Source organism: Camelina sativa, chromosome 2, assembly GCF_030686135.1.
Source record: "Camelina sativa cultivar CO46 ecotype springtype chromosome 2, ASM3068613v1".
NCBI lineage: Eukaryota > Viridiplantae > Streptophyta > Magnoliopsida > Brassicales > Brassicaceae > Camelina > Camelina sativa.
This window is the reverse complement of record NC_141881.1, coordinates 9,894,399-9,913,181: the sequence shown is the minus strand read 5'-3', so window position 1 is coordinate 9,913,181 and position 18,783 is coordinate 9,894,399. Positions and strand designations below refer to the sequence as shown.

General features: G+C 40.1%; 3 non-coding genes across 3 annotated transcripts; all 3 read left to right on the top strand.

The window, feature by feature from the left end:
- The first annotated feature begins 284 nt into the window (after positions 1-284).
- On the top strand, positions 285-391 carry LOC147948393 (small nucleolar RNA R71). Its single transcript, XR_015586070.1, has one exon. It is a non-coding gene; the product is annotated as a small nucleolar RNA R71 (small nucleolar RNA).
- Positions 392-6,374: 5,983 nt separating this feature from the next.
- Positions 6,375-6,481, top strand: LOC147948392 (small nucleolar RNA R71). The gene has a single exon (XR_015585986.1). It is a non-coding gene; the product is annotated as a small nucleolar RNA R71 (small nucleolar RNA).
- Positions 6,482-15,695: 9,214 nt separating this feature from the next.
- On the top strand, positions 15,696-15,801 carry LOC147948391 (small nucleolar RNA R71). The gene has a single exon (XR_015586144.1). It is a non-coding gene; the product is annotated as a small nucleolar RNA R71 (small nucleolar RNA).
- Positions 15,802-18,783: the final 2,982 nt, after the last annotated feature.

The following is an 18,783-nucleotide window of genomic DNA, read 5'->3' as shown; positions in this document are numbered from 1 at the left end:
TGACAAAGTGGACTGGCTTTTGAGTGGCAAGAAGCATCTTATCCATCTTTTCATTCAATGCTTTGATCTCCTTGCGGTGATGCTCATTCATATCAGAATGATCTCTTGTAGTTCGATCATAATCCTCCCCATAGTTACCATCACTTTGAGCAAGATTCTCCACCAAAGTCATACCAACATCAACATCTTGGCCAAGAAAGTTTCCATTACTTGCTGTGTCAAGCAACATCCTTATTTTTGGTAGCACCCCTCTATATAATGTGCTAAGAAGAGACTCCTTGGAGAAACCATGATAAGGGCATTGCATAGTATAACCCTTGAATCTCTCCCAAGCTTCACAAAAACTCTGATTTCCTTTTTGAGCAAAGCTTGATATTTCATTCCTCAACCTTGCTGTTCTTGTAGTAGAGAAGAATTTGGATAGGAAAGCTCTCTTGCATTGATCCCACGAGGTGATTGATCCCACTGGTAGGTTCTTCTCCCAAGTCCTAGTTCTATCTCCATGAGAAAACGGAAAGAGGCGGAGTTTGAATGCATCTTCCAAGATACCGTTGATTTTCACTGTCCCACACATCATATCAAACTGATCCAAGTGATCAAGAGGGTCTTCCATAGGCAAACCGTGAAACTTTGAGCTTTGCACAATGTTGATAAGACTTGACTTGATCTCATAGTTATTGTTCTCAACAGCGAGTGCTCTAATTCCTTGGTGGTTCCCATGAATGTTCGGTTCATCAAAAGCTCCAATGACTCGTGGTTGTCTTGGAGGATGGATAGGAGCTTGGTTTTCGTTGGGCTGATCATTTCCATTATGACCAGCAGCAGGAGGCGGATTGTTCTCCATAGCTTGGCGGGCTAAATGGCGGTTCTCTCTTTCAAGTCGGGGTACGTCGTCAACAGGCTGAAACAAGTTTGCTAGACCGTGGCTTCTCATGTTCATACACCCTGAAAATCAAAGAAAAAACACCAATGCAACCCAAGTAACAAACAGTGTAAAGTAAATGAATAGTCTCAAGCAAAGATGAATTCCTAATGGCCAATTCTAATGCAAACAGGCAACGGCGCCAAATTGATGTAGTAACTTTAGTATCAATTATTATCAATCCACAATTTGCATTAACCAACACACCAAGAATACACAAAGATGCTTAATCTATTCTTAATCAAGGAAAAGTTCTTTTATCACAATCTTAGATAACAAAATGATTCAAACAAAGGAAAACAAGACAATGCAAACTCAAGGCAATAGAACACAACTAGCAACAGTACTTAAAATCAAGAATTAACAAGAGAACTTTGGGCAAGGTAATTGACTTGGGAGATAGCTAATCAATCCTAGATGTCTAAGTAACAATCAAGAAAAATCCTATGGCTAGAACACTTATGCAAATCAATTCATTTCCATGATAGAAATCCTATGCTAATCAAGTGATAATCAACAATTTCCAAAGGTAATCACAAGACAAACATGCATTAAGAACAAGTTCAAATACCACTAAGCACCCTAATCATCAATTTCCATTGGCTAAGAATGAAAAGCTCTTGAAAAGTTTGGTTCAGGAATTTCATCAAACACCTTGTGGGCATGGAAATCCTAAAGTCTAAAATCAAGCTTGATCAAAGCTATCTAGCATTATTATCACTAATCAAGATAGAAAATGCATAAATAAAGCCCTAGACATCAAAGATCAACCATCTATCTCCCTAATCTACCAAGCCAAAAGTCCTAAAAGACCTACTCACTCATGGTTATGATCACACAAAGGTAGAGTTTTGATCTTTGTGAAATCATAATTAGAGATTGTAGAATATGAGATTTTAAAGAGAAATTGCTATTAAAAACAGGAAAATCCACCAAGGATTCAACAAACCAAGTGTATAAAAGCTTAAGAACCCTAAGTGGCTGCTAAACAAAAGATAATAATTGAGATAAGAGATAAGAGATGAGATATGAGATCAGTCTCCACAATTAGGGTTTGAGTATTTATAGGAAAACATAAATTAAACCGGAACAAACCGGATTTAAATTAAACAATTCAGAGAAAACCGGAACAAACCGGGTTTTGGTCTCAAAATGGTGCTTGATCGACCATTTGGTCGATCGTTCCTCCGTCGTGACCGACCATTTGGTCGATCGGTTGGTCGATCGCTCAAGTCTCCGAAGTCTCGCTCTTTGAAGTCTGAAGTCCAGCTTGCGTCACGATCGACCATTTGGTCGATTGCTCGGTCGATCGGCCAAGTCCCTGAAGTCTCGCTCCTTGAAGTCCAAAGTCCAGCTTGCGTCACGATTGACCATTTGGTCGATTGCTCGGTCGATCGGCCAAGTCTCCGAAGTCTCGGCTCGCGTCACGATCAACCATTTGGTCGATTGCTTTAGTCGATCGTTTTGTCCTGTGTCCAGTCCGAGGAATCCGATAGTGCTATGATCGACCAAATGGTCGATCGGTTGGTCGATCGGCTGAAGTCCAAGAATCTGATGATGCGTTGATCGACCATTTGGTCGATCGGCTGGTGGATTGTTCGGCCTACTTGTCCACATTTCCATTTCCTTGCAAATTCTTGACTTATTTGGCTCCAAAGCACACTTTCCTTGCATATCTCCACTCCAACACCTGAAATACCAAACTTGATGCACAATGCAGCCTAAACAACCTAAATGCTCATGAATATGCACAAAAAAATGAAGAATTAAGCTTTAAAAACTCATAAAAACACAAGATATCAGTCCTTTTTCACATCAATCACTGCACCTGTTGTTGCCAAGAATGGTCTTCCTAGGATTAGTGGATTTTCTTGTTCCTTATCCATGTCAAGGATCATGAAATCGTGGGAATCTCCACTCTTCTGATCCTGAGAGGCAAGTTTTCCAGAATACCAATGGATTAAGTGCATATTACATCAATTAAATTGTATCAAAAGGTTAAGTGATATTAATTTGTATTGCTTATTTATAATTGATACCAAAAATAAAATTTAGCATCGATTGTAATAATTGATATTCTTATTGACTTGTACGACATCAATAAACTAAAACTGATGCAAACTAATATAATTTTGCATCACTTTCAGTTATTGATATAAATATTTATAAATACATCACTTAAATAATTGGTGTATTAATTCATTTATCTTAACATCATTTTGCAAATGATAAAAAAAATTACAACAATAAAAGATGATGCTAATAAGATTATACTAATTATATCAAAACTAATTTTATGATTTAGTTCAACTGTTAAAAGTTAAAACTGATGACAAAAAAAAAGTGAGTGACTCATTTTTAATTCATTTTGCAAAAGTGACAAACGATTATTAGTATTACATAAGTGACAAAAATAGTTTGAACTAACAAAAAATTATTATATGCATGCTTCTATAGAACTAACGCTAAAACATATATTGTAGTACTTTTAGTGCTATAAAGACTGGTATCATTTCTTTTATTTGATGCTAAATTTTTTTAAAAGTTTATAGCAGTTTCTTTAAATGAAAATAACCGATCTATTACTTTTTTTATGATTTTTTTTTTCATTTTTAAGTCTTAGTTTTCTCGGTTAATTGTTGTTTTTTTTTTTTGAAAGAGAATATCTATTTTTCATGTTTCCCTAAAATTACGTAAATCAAGTACAAATCTGTAGAAAATCCTATGAGATACTTCCGTTTCCTTCGCTAACAGTTTCGTTTATTTTTATCTTTTTTGTTAAATAACAGTTTCGTTTATTCAATAATTAATTCTTACTCTCCTATATTAACTTTGGACGATTTGATGAACATCCACAAAGGATAGAAGATAGGAGATTTTCCAAAGCATGTTCAAGGTAAGCACTATATTGATTTTTAACTAGTAATTTTCTCTATAATTTATTAGAAAAAATCAATTTATCTGTAATTGATTAAATTTTATAATCTTTGAATGTTTCTCAAGTTTAATTTTCAGATCTGTTCGACTATTCAAGCTTAGTCTTCGTTGATTGACGTGTTCAAAAGTCTGATACACAACACATCTGAAATAGAGTCTCATTGATGAGACGATGATCTAGTAAAGGTTCTGCATTTAGTGGCTTCTTGAACGGTGTATTTTTGATCAACAAGGGTGATGATGAAGCAAATTGTAAGATGGTGAAGTAGCTTATGCCTACGTCTGCAAGGTTTTTTTTTTCTTTTTCTTATTTAAGTTTATTTTCACAGCAGTTGTAAATTTGTTTGTATAGTTTAGAAGAACAGAGATTTAATTTTTCTATAAGCTCATACTTTTAGGGTTTAGCTTGAATTTCGAGCAATGTACCGTACATATTTGTTTTCTCTTATATGAAATTTAAGATATTTTAACATCATTTTATATAATATTATTTTTATTTAGTATTATTTGTTATTATTGGAAGGAATTGATACATTTATTATAATTATTTATAAAAATCGACAACAATTTTTATATCAATTATTTTTAACTGATATAAATATTCAACATCATTTTTTGTAAATGACACAATTATTGGAATCACTTAATCCAATTGACACTAACTTTTACATCACTTATTTATAATTGATACAAATTTAACATCAATTTTTATAACCGTAACAAATATTAACATCATTTATATTAATTGATACAAAACTAACATTACTTTTTGAAATTGATGCATATTAACATCAATTTTAAAATGATGCAATTATTTAGGTCAAATGATGTAAAATATTGACATCAACAGAATATAAATCACTCAACTAAATGATGTAAAATTAATTTGCATCAATTATAAGTAATACAAATATATAAAATAAATGATTTAAAACACATGTTTTTTGTAGTGTATTGTCGTATCAGCTAGGACCAATTATAGGCTACTTGGTTTAAAACTGTTGAAACCCATCTTGTTGGCAACTGAAAGTGGCATGATACTGACTGAAGCTCTCAAATCACACAAGCAATTGGTGAAGATCCGAAGGCCTATTTAACATGGCAAAGTGAAAGAGACGGGACCCTCCAATTTCTCATTGATCCTCAGTTCAGGATCTAAACACACTCCACTCCTCAGGATCGCATTCCCAATTTCTTTAACAGCTTCCTTTACTTCTATCTCCAGCTGAGCTGTCTCTTTGACGATTTCCTCTCGAAGAGCGTGTGGTGGCAGGAGCTTAGGAGGGAGGGCTTTTTGTTTAGACATACGCCCTGCAAGCGCCTCTAATTGTATATCAAAAGCTGCTCTGAATCTTTCCTCTAATTCCCCTTCCTCAGCTGCAGGAACTTGAGGCTGATCTGTCATCTGAACATCTACCCTATGAATCGTCTTATCACTGTCGTCGGGTATGTCATCGGGTTCAGCCTCGAGTGGTGCATTGGTTAGCGAATCACGAACCAGTGCTCGATCATCAACTCAATCAGTCTCCTCGAGTGAAGGATCAGGTTCATACTCGGATAAGTAATACTGGTGCTCATACATCCCACTGTGATCCATATCCTCCCCATCTTGAACATCGCTGTCCTCAGTGAGGTAGTCATCAGCATCTTCAAGAAACGTGGCCTGGGCAGTAGCATAATCTTTTGGGTTCTGAACAGCTTTACCTGGAAGCTGGCCGAGTTTTGGAGTTTGTTGGGCGTTGTGTTGGCCTTCTAGGTATCTCAACTTAGTATTGAGAGAATCATACTTAGCATTCATGTCATTGTACCCATAATCGATCTTGTTGCTTATCACCGCAAATCGTTTTGCATTGTCAATCGCTGTCGATGCCTGACCTTGTATCATCTGCTAAATTAGCCCGCGTAGGTCAGCCTTTTGAGATTGGTTATGTTATCCTTGCTGTGGTGGGAATCCAGGTGGTGCAGTTGGTTGGTGGTAATTGCCATGGTACTGCTGCTTAGGAGCATAGCCTTGATTGTATTGGACATAAGGCTTTTGCATGTCCTAGTTTCCTTGGACTGCAGATGAGTAGATTTTTTCTTGAGGATTTGCAACATTAGGGTTACGGTATGAGAGATTTGGGTTTGGTTTGTAGTTGTTGAACCCTGTATTGTAGCCTCCTTGATTGTTGATGTAATTTACATCCTCTAGCTGAGCATTCTCCCCATCTTGTTGCTAAAACTGGTCTTCCTCTGAGATGGAATGGGCATGCTGTTGCTGGTTGAGGAGTTTGTCCAATTTGTCATTGAGTGCTTTCATGTCTCGCTTGTACTTGGCATCGTCCTCTCCAGAAGATCGTACTGTGCGATCATACTCCTCATTAAAGTGCCATCAGATTGGGCTAAGTTCTTCACGAGATTCCAACCTTTATTAATGTCCTTGTTGAGAAAATTACCATTGCTCGCGGTATCCAGCAACATCCTTATCTTAGGGACTACACCGCGGTAAAGTGTGCTTAACAAAGAGGCATTGCTGAATCCATGATGTGGGCATCCGCTGGTGTATCCCTTGAAACACTCCCAGGCTTCACTGAATGTCTCATTGCTTTTCTGAACAAAGCTGGAGATGTCATTTTGGAGCCTTGCAGTTCTGGAGTTGGAGAAAAATTTGGCAAGGAACGCCTTTTTGCATGCTTTCCATGTGGTGATAGACTCATTGGGAAGTGATTTCTCCCAAATGTGTGCTTTGTCACCCAAAAAAAATGGGAAAAGCCGGAGTTTAAATCCATCTTCACTAACTCAATTTATCTTTGTGAGACTACATAGCCTATCAAAGTCATCTAGATGGTCCAATGGGTCCTCCATTGGCAGTCCATGAAACTTGTTGCTCTAAATCATCTGGATGAGACTACTCTTGATCTCAAAATTGTTGTTTTGAACAGCAGGTGGCACAATGCCATGTCTTTGAGTGTGAGTAGATGGAGCATCTCCTGCTCCTATGTTGGTCCTCTCTTAAGGAGCTGGTGAACTATTCTGATTATTCATGACCTCCTCAATTGTGGTTGGTTGCGGTTGCAGGACTTGTTGCTGACGGAGTAACTTTGGTCTGTCGATGTTGTCGATGAATGGACTCAGGTGTTGGCTACCCTTGGATCGTGTTTGCATGCACAATCAGTTAACCGAGTGAGTACACGAAGGTCTACCCGATCCAGGTGATCGAGTGACGGGTCGGATGAGTACTTGGGTTGTTCCTAAAATGCAAAACAAACAAACACGAAAATAAAAAAGTCAGTTCTGAACCGATGGAAAGAAAAGAATTTGATCTAGCAAGTGCTGAAATCTTAAACGTAGCAAACAAAATTCAATCAAATGGCAATGACGCCAAATTGATAACAGGATTTTCACCTAGGGTATCAATTCCCTGTGCAGTTATAGTACAAAAGGTTATCAATCCAAATGGTTGTTATGCTAGCAGATAAGATATGATCAAAACAGAGCAAGTCAAGCCAAGCAATAGAGGGGTTTTTCTAACAACCTAAAATAAGCAAAGGTAAATAAAATAACAAGAACCACACGACCTAAGTACTCGATGCAAGCATTCGGGTACAGGATTGGGTGGGATGATCGGATCAAGTAGACAAGGATGAACAGCTCGAAGGTATACAAGAAGTTGGTGATCGAGTACTAGTTCGGGTAAGGGGTCAAGTTGTAGAATAAAACTAAACAATCAAGATAAGAAAGCTCCTAAGGATGGGGTAATTGACTCATAAGTGCTCCTGACCAATTTGCGATGTCCTACATGCCTCAAGCAAATGTTCCCTAGACAATGAATCTCTTAATTCTTGCTAAAAGACTCTCGTGATAGAAACAATCAACCTTAGTCACTCCCCTACCCAACTCTCGTTGGAGAAACATGACCAAGCAGGCATTACAATCCGATTCATTATTGTGAGAACTGAGGTTGAACTTCTGTCTCCGAAGTGTTTTCTGAGCGGGGGTGCTTACCACCGTTTAGTTCCAAACTAAATAGAAAATATGATCAACTATTGCGAAGTGAAAGTAGAGTATTATTGCCAAATGAAATTTTTTCGATCCCATTTACATTCTTTCCCAACTCATACTTATACTGTTTAAATTACAATTAATGCCATATCAATTTACCCTGCGAATCTCGCACTCTACTAAAGACAATTGATTAACAGAATCTTTGACTGCTCCCCGAGCTTTAAAGTGATTCGCTTTACCGTTTCACTCCGCTTCGCTTCTCCTAATCGGGCTTACTGGACTGGTCCTGGTCGAGGCTTCGGCCCATATTACTTGTTCATAGTGGGCCCTGGCCCACTCCCAAGGTAACCGATCGTGGTACCAACAATTGCCCTCCAAGTCCTCCGAGCTGATTAGTTCATGGGACTTTTGATCTTCGGTCGATAATTTTGGGAAACTGAATACCCCGTATCCCATGATTTGATCATCGTAATGATGGGATTTGCCTTCCAGAACAAGCACTGGGCACCACATCGGCTTAACATGCTATAAGAGAGAGAGAGAGAGGTGAACCGGGACTCTTCGCTTCCCCTGGTTATCATTGCTCCTTTTCACCCGGCGTATAAAGGTAGTCTTCCCCATCTTTCATTATTTTCAAAATTGGTTGTTTGCTATTTTATTTATTTTTGCTCTCGTCTTTTTGCTCTTCATTGTTCACCGGAAAGTTCACCGCTGCTTTTACATCGATTTCCCTTTACTTCCGTTCTAAAATCATGTCTCCTCCGAAATCTTCCTCGGGAAAAGTCACGCGCTCATCCCCGACGACTTTGGTCCCCATCCGCCGTCTATTCTTTCTGAAAGTGACATGGCGGAAGTTAGAGGGTCATGCAGAATCCCCGCAGAGATCAAAATTCAGTTTCCAGAAGCGCATGAGTCTCCGGAGAACCCTACTTCCGGTTACTGCTGCACGTTCGAGAAATTCTTTTCTGCTTGCGGACTATCTTTCCCGCTCCCCTAGCTCATCGTGCGGATGATGTTCGAACTGGGGTCCGCTCTTCCTTAGATGTGCCCAAACTTTGTTTGGACGGTTCTCTGCCTTCAGACTTTGGCGGAGGAGTACGACTACTCACTGTCCCTGGCCGACTTTCTCCACGTCTACACCGTGAAAACTGGACGGACCAAGGGAACTCTCTATGTGATCCTACTCTCCGGACTCAAGGTCTTCGACGACCTCCCGGAAAGTCATTTTTCTTCTTCAAGGGTTATCAATTCCCTATGCAGTTGTATTACAAAGGGTTATCAATCCAAATGGTTGTTATGCTAGCAGATAAGATATGATCAGAACAGAGCAAGTCAAGCCAAGCAATAGTGGGGTTTTTCTAACAACCTAAAATAAGCAAAGGTAAATAAAATAACAAGAACCACACGACCTAAGTACTCGATGCAAGCATTCGAGTACATGATCGGGTGGAGTGATCAGATCAAAAAGTCATGGATAAACAGCTCGAAGGTGTACACGAGGCTGGTGATCGAGTACCAGTTTGGGTAAGGGATCGAGTTATTGAATGAAGTTAAACAATCAAGATAAGAAAGAATGGGGTAATTAACTCATAAATGTTCCTAACCAATTTGGGATGTCCTACATGCCTCAAGAAAATATTTCCTAGACAATGAATCTCTAAAATCTTGTTAAAACACTCTCGTGATAGAAACAATCAACCTTGGTCACTCCCCTACCCAACTCTCGTTGGAGAAACATGACCAAGCATACATTACAAACCGATTCATTATTGTCAATAAACTCCTTACACATCTAATCTCTTAGGATAAGTGAGTAAATCTCTAGCATTACAATTCAAGCATTTCAACATCATCTCGATGGCAAAACACCCTAGATCTAATCTCAACCTCTCGGTCTGAAAATAGCATTAAGAACACCAATCTAGAAAGGAATTTATATAAAGTAAACAATCAAGCTAAGACATCCTAACTGATCAAGAACACATATTTGTCTATCCCATCCCTAGAAACTTTACTTCACTACTCAGATCTCATTGCAGAAAGCATAAAAACACAAATAAATGAAAATTGCATTGTATTGAAAATAAGATAAAAGTAGAAGACTACAGAATCGAAAACTAAAAAGAATAGCAAAAGAAATGAAAACAAATCCTAACAAAGTGGAAAAAGAGTTTGAATCGCTCAGTCTCTCTCTCAGATGCTCTCGCTCTCTGTTCTGAGTGTCTGCGGCGTGCTAGGGCGAGAGGAAGAAGAGGGGGGTTTATATATGGAAACCCTTTTAACCTAGCTGCCCAGTCCTGCCCAAGGGTCTGCTCTATGCGGTGCACGAGGATATTGTCGGGTTGTTCCTCGTGTAGGTCTTCGGGTTGTTCTTCCTGCCCTTGGATCCTCTTCGATCGGGTTGAGGTTCGGACTGTTCTTCCTGCTCAATAGCTCCTTCGGGTACATGCTCGGACTTGACCTTGTTTTCCCCCATTTTAGGTTCTAAAGCACCTATTTTCATCCAAAATGCGCAAATGCAAGAATGGAACATCCTAAATGGCCTAAATGTAAATTCCTACCATTTATAACCTAGAAATGCTAAGGTTAGAGTATATATAATGCAAAATATGGACAAAAAGGTATCTAAAACATGTAAATTAGAGAGTTATCACACCCCCAAACATAAATATTGCTAGTCCTCTAGCAAGGAAGTAGGAGGATGTGGTTTAAAAATGGGGACTCATAACCTTTTTGTGCTAAGCGAAGGATTCAAGCTATAGTCCTTAAAGATAGTTTAACGGTGCTAAAATCAATTAACATACTTACAAATATTTTTCTATGCTTATCACCATACACCGATCTAGTTCATCCTCCAACTAACAGCAAAGACTTGCAATTCCAAAGAACATCTCTTTCATATTCATTAAAGTGTTTGGCGAATTCTTGCAACTGAGAAGTGAATCAAGCTCAATCGGTTTCAAGGGTAAGGCTTTTTAGTAGGGTGGTTTCAAACAATATTTTTGGGTGGCTTTCTTTCAAAAGATAGAATGCTAGACAGTTGTGAAAACTATCTAAGATTGACAACAATTAGGGCATACAAAGCTTAATTCTTGATAATCTACCTTTTTTTTATTCACTTTCTTTATGTCCAACACCATAGAGTAAAACTACCCACAACCTTGATTTTAACTCTGTTTTTTTTTTTTTACAATCTCTAAGGTTTAAACTTTAAACATCTAGCTCTTTTTATAAAATTCTTTTTGTTTATTTTTCTTTCTTTGCTAAACTCCTAATATACCTATATAGTTTTTTTTTTCTAGGAGACTATAGCAAGATCTTTCTCTCTTTTTTTTTTTTTTTTACTTAGAGACTTAAAGCTAATGAAATCGAACCTTAGGGACTTTCTTCTTTAATTTCCTTTTTTTATTTCCCAACCCAACCCCAAATAAACATGCTAACCACCTATCTTCCAAAACCGATTATATTAGCTAGTCCAAATGATTCTAAACTTAGCTAAAACAAGAGCCAGTTCTTTGTCGTTCTCAATACTCTCAAGGTTTCACAACCTATAGAACAATGAAAAGGCCTCACTCAACAATTCACAACAAGGCTTGAAAGAAAGGTTTGGGTTCAAGGGTAGGGAAAAACAAATCGGGTTAAACGAAAAGATTGGCAAAAATGGAGTGTTAACCCGAGTTTAGAGTTACCATGAGCAAGCATTCAAATTCCATAAGCAAGATAATTTAAGTTCAGGTTAAGTCCAATAATATAGAGATGATGCAATGTTCAAGCAAGTTTCACACAAGTGGAGGAAGCTTTCAAAAGACACAAGGTTTTAAACAAAGATTTTTGATTTTTTTCCAAAGATTGATCTAGCAACAAAGAACTGTGATTAAGGGCTATAGCTTCAATCCTAAGGTGTGACTTTAAACAAGGTGGTTTTAATCATTGTCCCCTAAAATGCATATGCAACCATCCTATATGAAGCAATCTAGACTCAATCCTAATATGTTAATGCAACTATATGAACATTCTTTTTTTTTTTTTTTTTTTTGAATTTTTCAAATTTTTTTGGGTTTTTTATGCAAATAGATGCGGACTCAAATGAATAAAACTAGTATGCAAAAATTTGAAATAAGAAAATAAAACACAATGTTATATACATTCTCAGACCCTCCCCCAAACTTAAATTACACAGTCCCTTGTGTAAATAAAAGTCTGAAAAAGAAGTCTGAGAATCACACAAAAGAAACAAAATAAAATGCAATGGTATAAACAATGGTTTGGATGAAAGTGGTACCTCATGAGGTTGTGGCAGCCTCCATGCTCGCCAACGTGTACCCAGGATCGTCACCGGCTTCAGCAGGCGCCAGGATTTGCTCATCAGAGAGCTCAGTTATGTGCATGGACGACTTGCACGGACCAGCATCCGAGGGGTTAATCGGGTAAGGCATCGCGTAGCTCATCGGGTAGGGCATCGGGTAGTACGACGAGTATGGTGGGAGAGGTCCGGAATGGTCACCCGTGTAGCTGCTCGCAGGGTGCATCGAGTACGGCATCGAATATGGCATCTGATAGGTTGGAGGGAAAGGACCCGAGTGGTCACCCAAATGTGTGGTCGATGGGTGCATCGAGTAAGACATCGTGTACTCCGTCAGGTGAGGCGTCGGATAGGCATCTGAGTGGCCTCTCCGCGATCTATCGGGTCTTGTGACACCCTCCTCTGCCTGGGGCTCGTAAGATGACGCTCGGTGAGGCTCTGGAGGTGCCAATCCTCGGATTCCTCCTAGTGGTCCGCTCCTCCCCATCCATGTGGGTGCATAAGTAGCTCCGACTGCTGGATGAACGAACTTGAAGAGCAACCTGTCATTTGGCCTCTCATAAGCTAAGAATCTTGCCAACGTGAGGTAGTGGACGTCTAGCAATCTCAGCTCATGTACCACTCTCTTCAGGGGCACATTGCAAGCTACCAAAATCGGTGTGACCAAACCCCCTATGGAGATCTCTCCAGGTCCTTCCCTCCTCTAGGTTTTCATTGCCAAGGATTTTAGATATAGGAACTGATCAAGCAACACAAAAACCAAGCTAGTGTCTGCAACATCTCCTACTAGCGGACAGCACTCGCCACCGGACTTGGCGAGCAAACTCGGGGGTCTGCACGATCAGTTGCTCGAGCACCTGATCGGGTGACGGATCGGGTTGAGCATCGGGTTGGGGATTGGAAACGTCCAGTCAACAGTTAGGAATGCGAAACGTCTCTTCCTCCTCCTCCTCGGGAATCGTGAGCATCGACGCCTTCACCTCCGGTTCTAGCAGCGGCGGAGGTTGATCTTGTCTCCTTCTTTTGGTAAGTCTTCATCTTGGGAGCCATTGTTGAATCCTTGAAAAGAGAAGAAGCTAAACTCGAGATCAATAGGGTTAGTTCCCAAGAGATTAAGGACTCTCAATCCCTTGAGAGAAAAATAGAAAGTTGGAAGGCAAAAAGCTTTTAGGGTTGAGAGACTTATCGATTTTTTGATGCTGAGGGAGAGGGGTCCTAGTCCCTTTAAATAGAAGAGGGTTGGCAACTTGGGCCTCACCGAGAGTGGGCTAGGGTTTTGTGGAATTCGAACTCTACTCCCCACCCGAATGAGAACACGATCAGACGCGTCGGGTATGGATTCGGGTTGAGCCTCGGGTTCCCCAAAATTTCCTTTTTCCTTTTCTTTTTTTTTAAAAGTTTTTTAATTATATGTATATATATATATATATATATGTAAACTGATAGAAATAAATTATTGTAAAAATCTAAAATAAGACAAAATAAATAAAATGAAATTAAAAGAAAATAAATGATACCTTTGGGATTTCCTCCCAAGTGAGCTTGTTTTAAGTCACTAAGCTTGACTCTTCATGCTCTTCAAGCATGGGTTTTAGAAGAGAGAGGTTTTGGAATCCTCTCCACTGAAACAGACTGGTTCAACCAATTTTCCTGGTCTTGTCCCGGTTCTACAGCAAATGTAGTATGAACTTCTTGGTGATGCTTGATTCTTCTTTGTTTTCTTTGGTTAGAAAAAACTTGACCATCAATGGTTGGCTTTTTAATTCCCTTCTTGATGCCAAATTCCATTTTGAAGTGCTCTCCATGCTCAATTCTGATCTTCCTTTTTTCACATCTATTACTGCTCGTACTGTTGCCAAGAATGGTCTTCCTAGGATCAGTGGATCTTCTGGTTCCTTATCCATATCAAGGACCATGAAATCGGTGGAAACTTCCACTCTTCCAATCCTGAGGGGCAAGTTTTCCAGGATACCAATGGGGTGTCTGATTGTTCTATCAGCTAGAAGCAAATACAGGCTACTTGGTTTAAAACTGCTGAAACCCATCTTGTTGGCAACTGATAATGGCATGATGCTGACCAAAGCTCCCAAATCGCACAAGCAGTTGTTGAAAATCCGAAGGTCTATTGAACATGGCATTGTAAAAGAGCCGGGATCCTCCAATTTCTCATCAATCCGCGGTTCAGGAGCTAAACACACTTCACTCCTCAGAATTGCATTCCCAATTTCTTTGACTGCTTCCTTTACTTCAATCTCCAGCTGAGCTGTCTCCTTGATGATTTCCTCTCGAAGTTTGTGTGGTGGCAAGAGCTTACGAGGTGGGGCTTTTCGTTTGGACATACGCTCTACAAGTGCCTCTAATTGGATGTCAGTAGCTGCTTTGAATCTTTCCTCTAATTCCCCTTCCTCAGTTGTAGGCAGTTGAGGTTGATTTGTTATCTGAACATCTACCTGATGGATCATCGGATCACCATTGTGGGGTAGGTCATCGGGTTCAACCTCGAGTGGTGCATCGGTTTGTGATTCTTGAACCGGTGCTCTGTCATCAGCTCTATCACTCTCCTCGGGTGAAGGATCAGGTTCATACTCGGAGATGTCGTACTGGTCCTCATACATCCCATAGTGATCCATATCCTCTCCATCTTGAACATCGCTGTCCTCAGTGAGGTAGTCATCAACATCATCAAGAAAGATGTCCTAGGCAGTGGCATAGTCTTTTGGGTTCTGAACGGCTTTACCTGGAAGTTGGTTGAGTTTTACAGGTGGTTGGGTGCTATGTTGGCCTTCTAGGTATCGCAGCTTAGTGTTGAGAGAATCATACTTGGCATTCAGGTCATTATACCCAGAATCGATCTTATTCCTAATCTCCGCGAACCGTTTTGCATTGTCCATTCCAGCTGATGCTTGATTTTGTATCATCTGCTGAATTAGGCTGCGTAGATCAGCTTCTTGAGATTGGTTCTGGTGGCCTTGCTGTGGTAGGAATCCAGGTGGTGCAATTGGTTGGTGGTAATTACCAGAATACTGCTGCTTAGGAGCATAGCCTTGATTGTATTGGACAAAACGCTTTTGCTGGCCTTGGTTCCCTTGGACTGCGGATGGGAAGATTTGGTCTTGAGGATTTGCAACATTCGGGTTACGGTATGACAGATTCGGGTTTGGTTTGTAGTTGTTGTACCCTTTATTGTAACATCCTTGATTATTGATGTATTTCACATCCTCTAGCTGAGCACTCTCCCCATCTTGTTGCTGAAATTGGTGTTCCTCTGAGAGGGCATGGACATGCTGCTGCTGGCTGAGGAGCTTATCCAATTTGTCATTGAAGGCTTTCATGTCTCTCTTGTACTTGGCATCATCCTCGCAAGAAGGTCAGATAGTGCGATCATACTCCTCATTGTAGTGCCCATCAGATTGAGCTAAGTTCTCCACTAGATCCCAACCTTCATCAACATCCTTGTTGAGGAAATTACCATTACTTGCAGTGTCCAGCAACATCCTTATTTTAGGGACTACTCCTCGGTATAGTGTACTTAACAGCAAAGCATTGCTGAATCCATGATGCGGGCATCTGCTTGTGTACCCCTTGAAACGTTCCCAAGCTTCACTGAACGTCTCATTGCTTTTCTGAACAAACTGGAGATGTCATTTCGCAGCCTTGCGGTTCTGGAGTTGGAGAAGAATTTGGCTAGAAATGCCTTTTTGCATGCTTCCGAAGTGGTGATGGACACCTTGGGAAGTGATTTCTCCCAAATGTGTGCTTCGTCTCCCAAAGAAAATGGGAAAAGCCGGAGTTTGAATCCATCTTCACTAACTCCAGATGGTCCAATGGGTCTTCCATTGGCAGTCCATGAAACTTGTTTCTTTGTATCACCTGGATGAGACTACTCTTGATCTCAAAGTTTTTGGTTTGAACAGGAGGTGGCACAATGCCATGTTTTTGAGTGTGAGTAGATGGAGCATCTCCTGCTCCTATGTTGGTCCTCTCTTGAGGAGCTGGTGGACCATTCTGATTATTCATGACCTCCTCAATTGTGGTTGGTTGCAGTTGCCGGACTTGTTGTTGACGTAGTAACCTTGGTCTGTTGATGTTGTCGATGAAAGGACTCAAGTTTTGGCTACCCTTGGATCGTGTTTGCATGCACAATCAGTGAACTGAGTGAGTACACGAAGGTCTACCCAATCCAAGTGATCGAGTGACGGGTCGGGTGGGTGCTCGGGTTGTACCTGAAATGCAAAACAAACAAACACGAAAGGAAACAAGTCAGTTCCGAACAAAAGTGTAGTATAGAACTTGATCTAGCAAGTGCTGAATTCTTAAACGTAGCAAATAAAATTCAACCAAATGGCAACGGCGCCAAATTGATAACATGATTTTCACCCAGAGTATCAATCCAAATGGTTGTTATGCTAGCAGATAAGATATGATCAAAAGCAAGCAAGTCAAGCCAAGCAATAATTAGGGTTTAATCTAACAATCCTAAAATAATCAGAAGAAAATAAAAGGGCAAGAACCACACGACCTAAGCACTCGATGCAAGCATTTGAGTACAAGATCGGGTGGAGTGATCATATCAAGAAGTCAAGGATTAGGGATCGAGTTATTGAATGAAGTTAAACAATCAAGAAGTCAAGGAACAGCTCGAAGGTGTACACGAAGCTGGTGATTGAGTACCAGTTCGGGTAAGGGATCGAGTTATTGAATGAAGTTAAACAATCAAGATAAGAAACAACAACATCTCTCGATGGCAAAACACCCTAGATCTAATCTCAACCTCTCGGTCTGAAAATAGCATTAAGAACACCAATCAAGAAAGGAATTTTATAAAGTAAACAATCAAGCTAAGACATCCTAACCGATCAAGAACACATATTTGTCTATTCCATCCCTAGAAACTTTATTTCACTACTCAGATCTCATTGCAGAAAGCATAAAAACATAAATAAACGAAAAAATACATTGTATTGAAAATAAGATAAAAGTAGAAGAGTACATAATCAAAAACTAAAAAGAATTGCAAAAGAAATGAAAACAAATCCCAACAAAGTGGAAAAAGAGTTTGAATCGCTCAGTCTCTCTCTCAGAAGCTCTCGCTCTCTATTCTGAGTGTCTACGGCGTGCTAGGGCTAGAGGAAGAAGAGGGGGGGGGGGGTTTATATATGGAAACCTTTTTAACCTAGCAGCCCAGTCCTGCCCGAGGGTCTGCTCTATGCGGTGCACGAGGATATTGTCGGGTTGTTCCTCGGGTAGGTCTTCAGGTTGTTCTTTCTGCCCTTAGATCTTCTTCGATCGGATTGAGGTTCGGACAGTTCTTCCTGCTCAATAGCTCCTTCGGGTACATGATCGGATTTGACATTTTGTTCCCCATTTTAGGCTCTAAAGCACTTGTTTTCATCCATAATGCGCAAATGCAAGAGTGCAACACCCTAAATGGCCTAAATGTAAATTCCTACAGTTAATGACCTAAAAATGCTAAGGTTAGGGTATATATAATGCAAAATATGGACAAAAAGGGTGTCTAAAACATGTAAACTAGAGAGTTATCACTGCATGAGGTCGAGCTCCGTAATTAACTCTTAGAAGCTGGCAACAACTGCGAGGAAAGGCAGTCAATGAGGAGAACTCTCCGTCCCCTGATTGAAGAGGTGAGGGTGCACTTCAAGGAAAGGGAGAGGTTGGCTCAAGCTCAGATCCGAGCTGTTGAGATTAAGGCCAACCGGATGCTCATTGAGGAGATCTCAAGGGGGAGATTCACGATATCGAGGCTGAGCCTGGGATCCTGCGGCCTTCGCTTTCTAGCAAAGTTTACGAAGTAAGACTTTGGTTTTGATGAATTTTACGAAGTGGGACTTCGGTTTCTAGCAAAGTTTACGAAGTAAGACTTTGGTTTTGATGAATTTTACGAAGTGAGACTTCTGTTTCTAGCAAAGTTTACGAAGTAAGACATTGGTTTAGATGAATTTTACAAAGTGAGACTTCGGTATCTAGCAAAGTTTACAAAGTAAGACCTTGGTTTTGATGAATTTTACGAAGTAAGACTTCGGTTTCTAGCGTCTGTGGGAATAACACAAAAGTTGTAGAAAACTTTTAATTTTATTAAATACGGATAGCTGGACCCGAAGTGGGCTGCCTACGTACCTTTTTCGGGATCAAGCGAATCATAGTTCGATACAAGGTTTTAATCGAACTAACTATAAAAACTTTTAAGATGTAAAAAATTCCAAGACCTCGGCACTGGTTTTCCGTTTGAATCTTCCAGCAGGTAAACGCCATTTAGCAATTCGCAAGTGATCTTGTATGGACCTTCCCAATTTATTCCTAGTTTTCCCGTGTTATTGTCTTTGTTGTTTTCATGGACCTTCAGAAGGACTAGGTCGCCAACCGCTAAAGGCCGACCCCAAACCTTGGAATTATAGTAACGAGCTACAGCATTCTGATAATTCTGTATCCGAACCAAAGCTCGGTCCCGGCGCTCATTTATGACGTCCAGAGTATCCTGCAGGAGTTCTTCATTCTCCATAGCCCGAAGTGGATTTAGTGTTGTGCGGACTCCGGGTACTTCTATGTCAGCTGGGACCACATCATCGATTCCATAAACCAAAGAAAATGGGGTTTTGTTGGTAGCTCGGCGAGGCGTGGT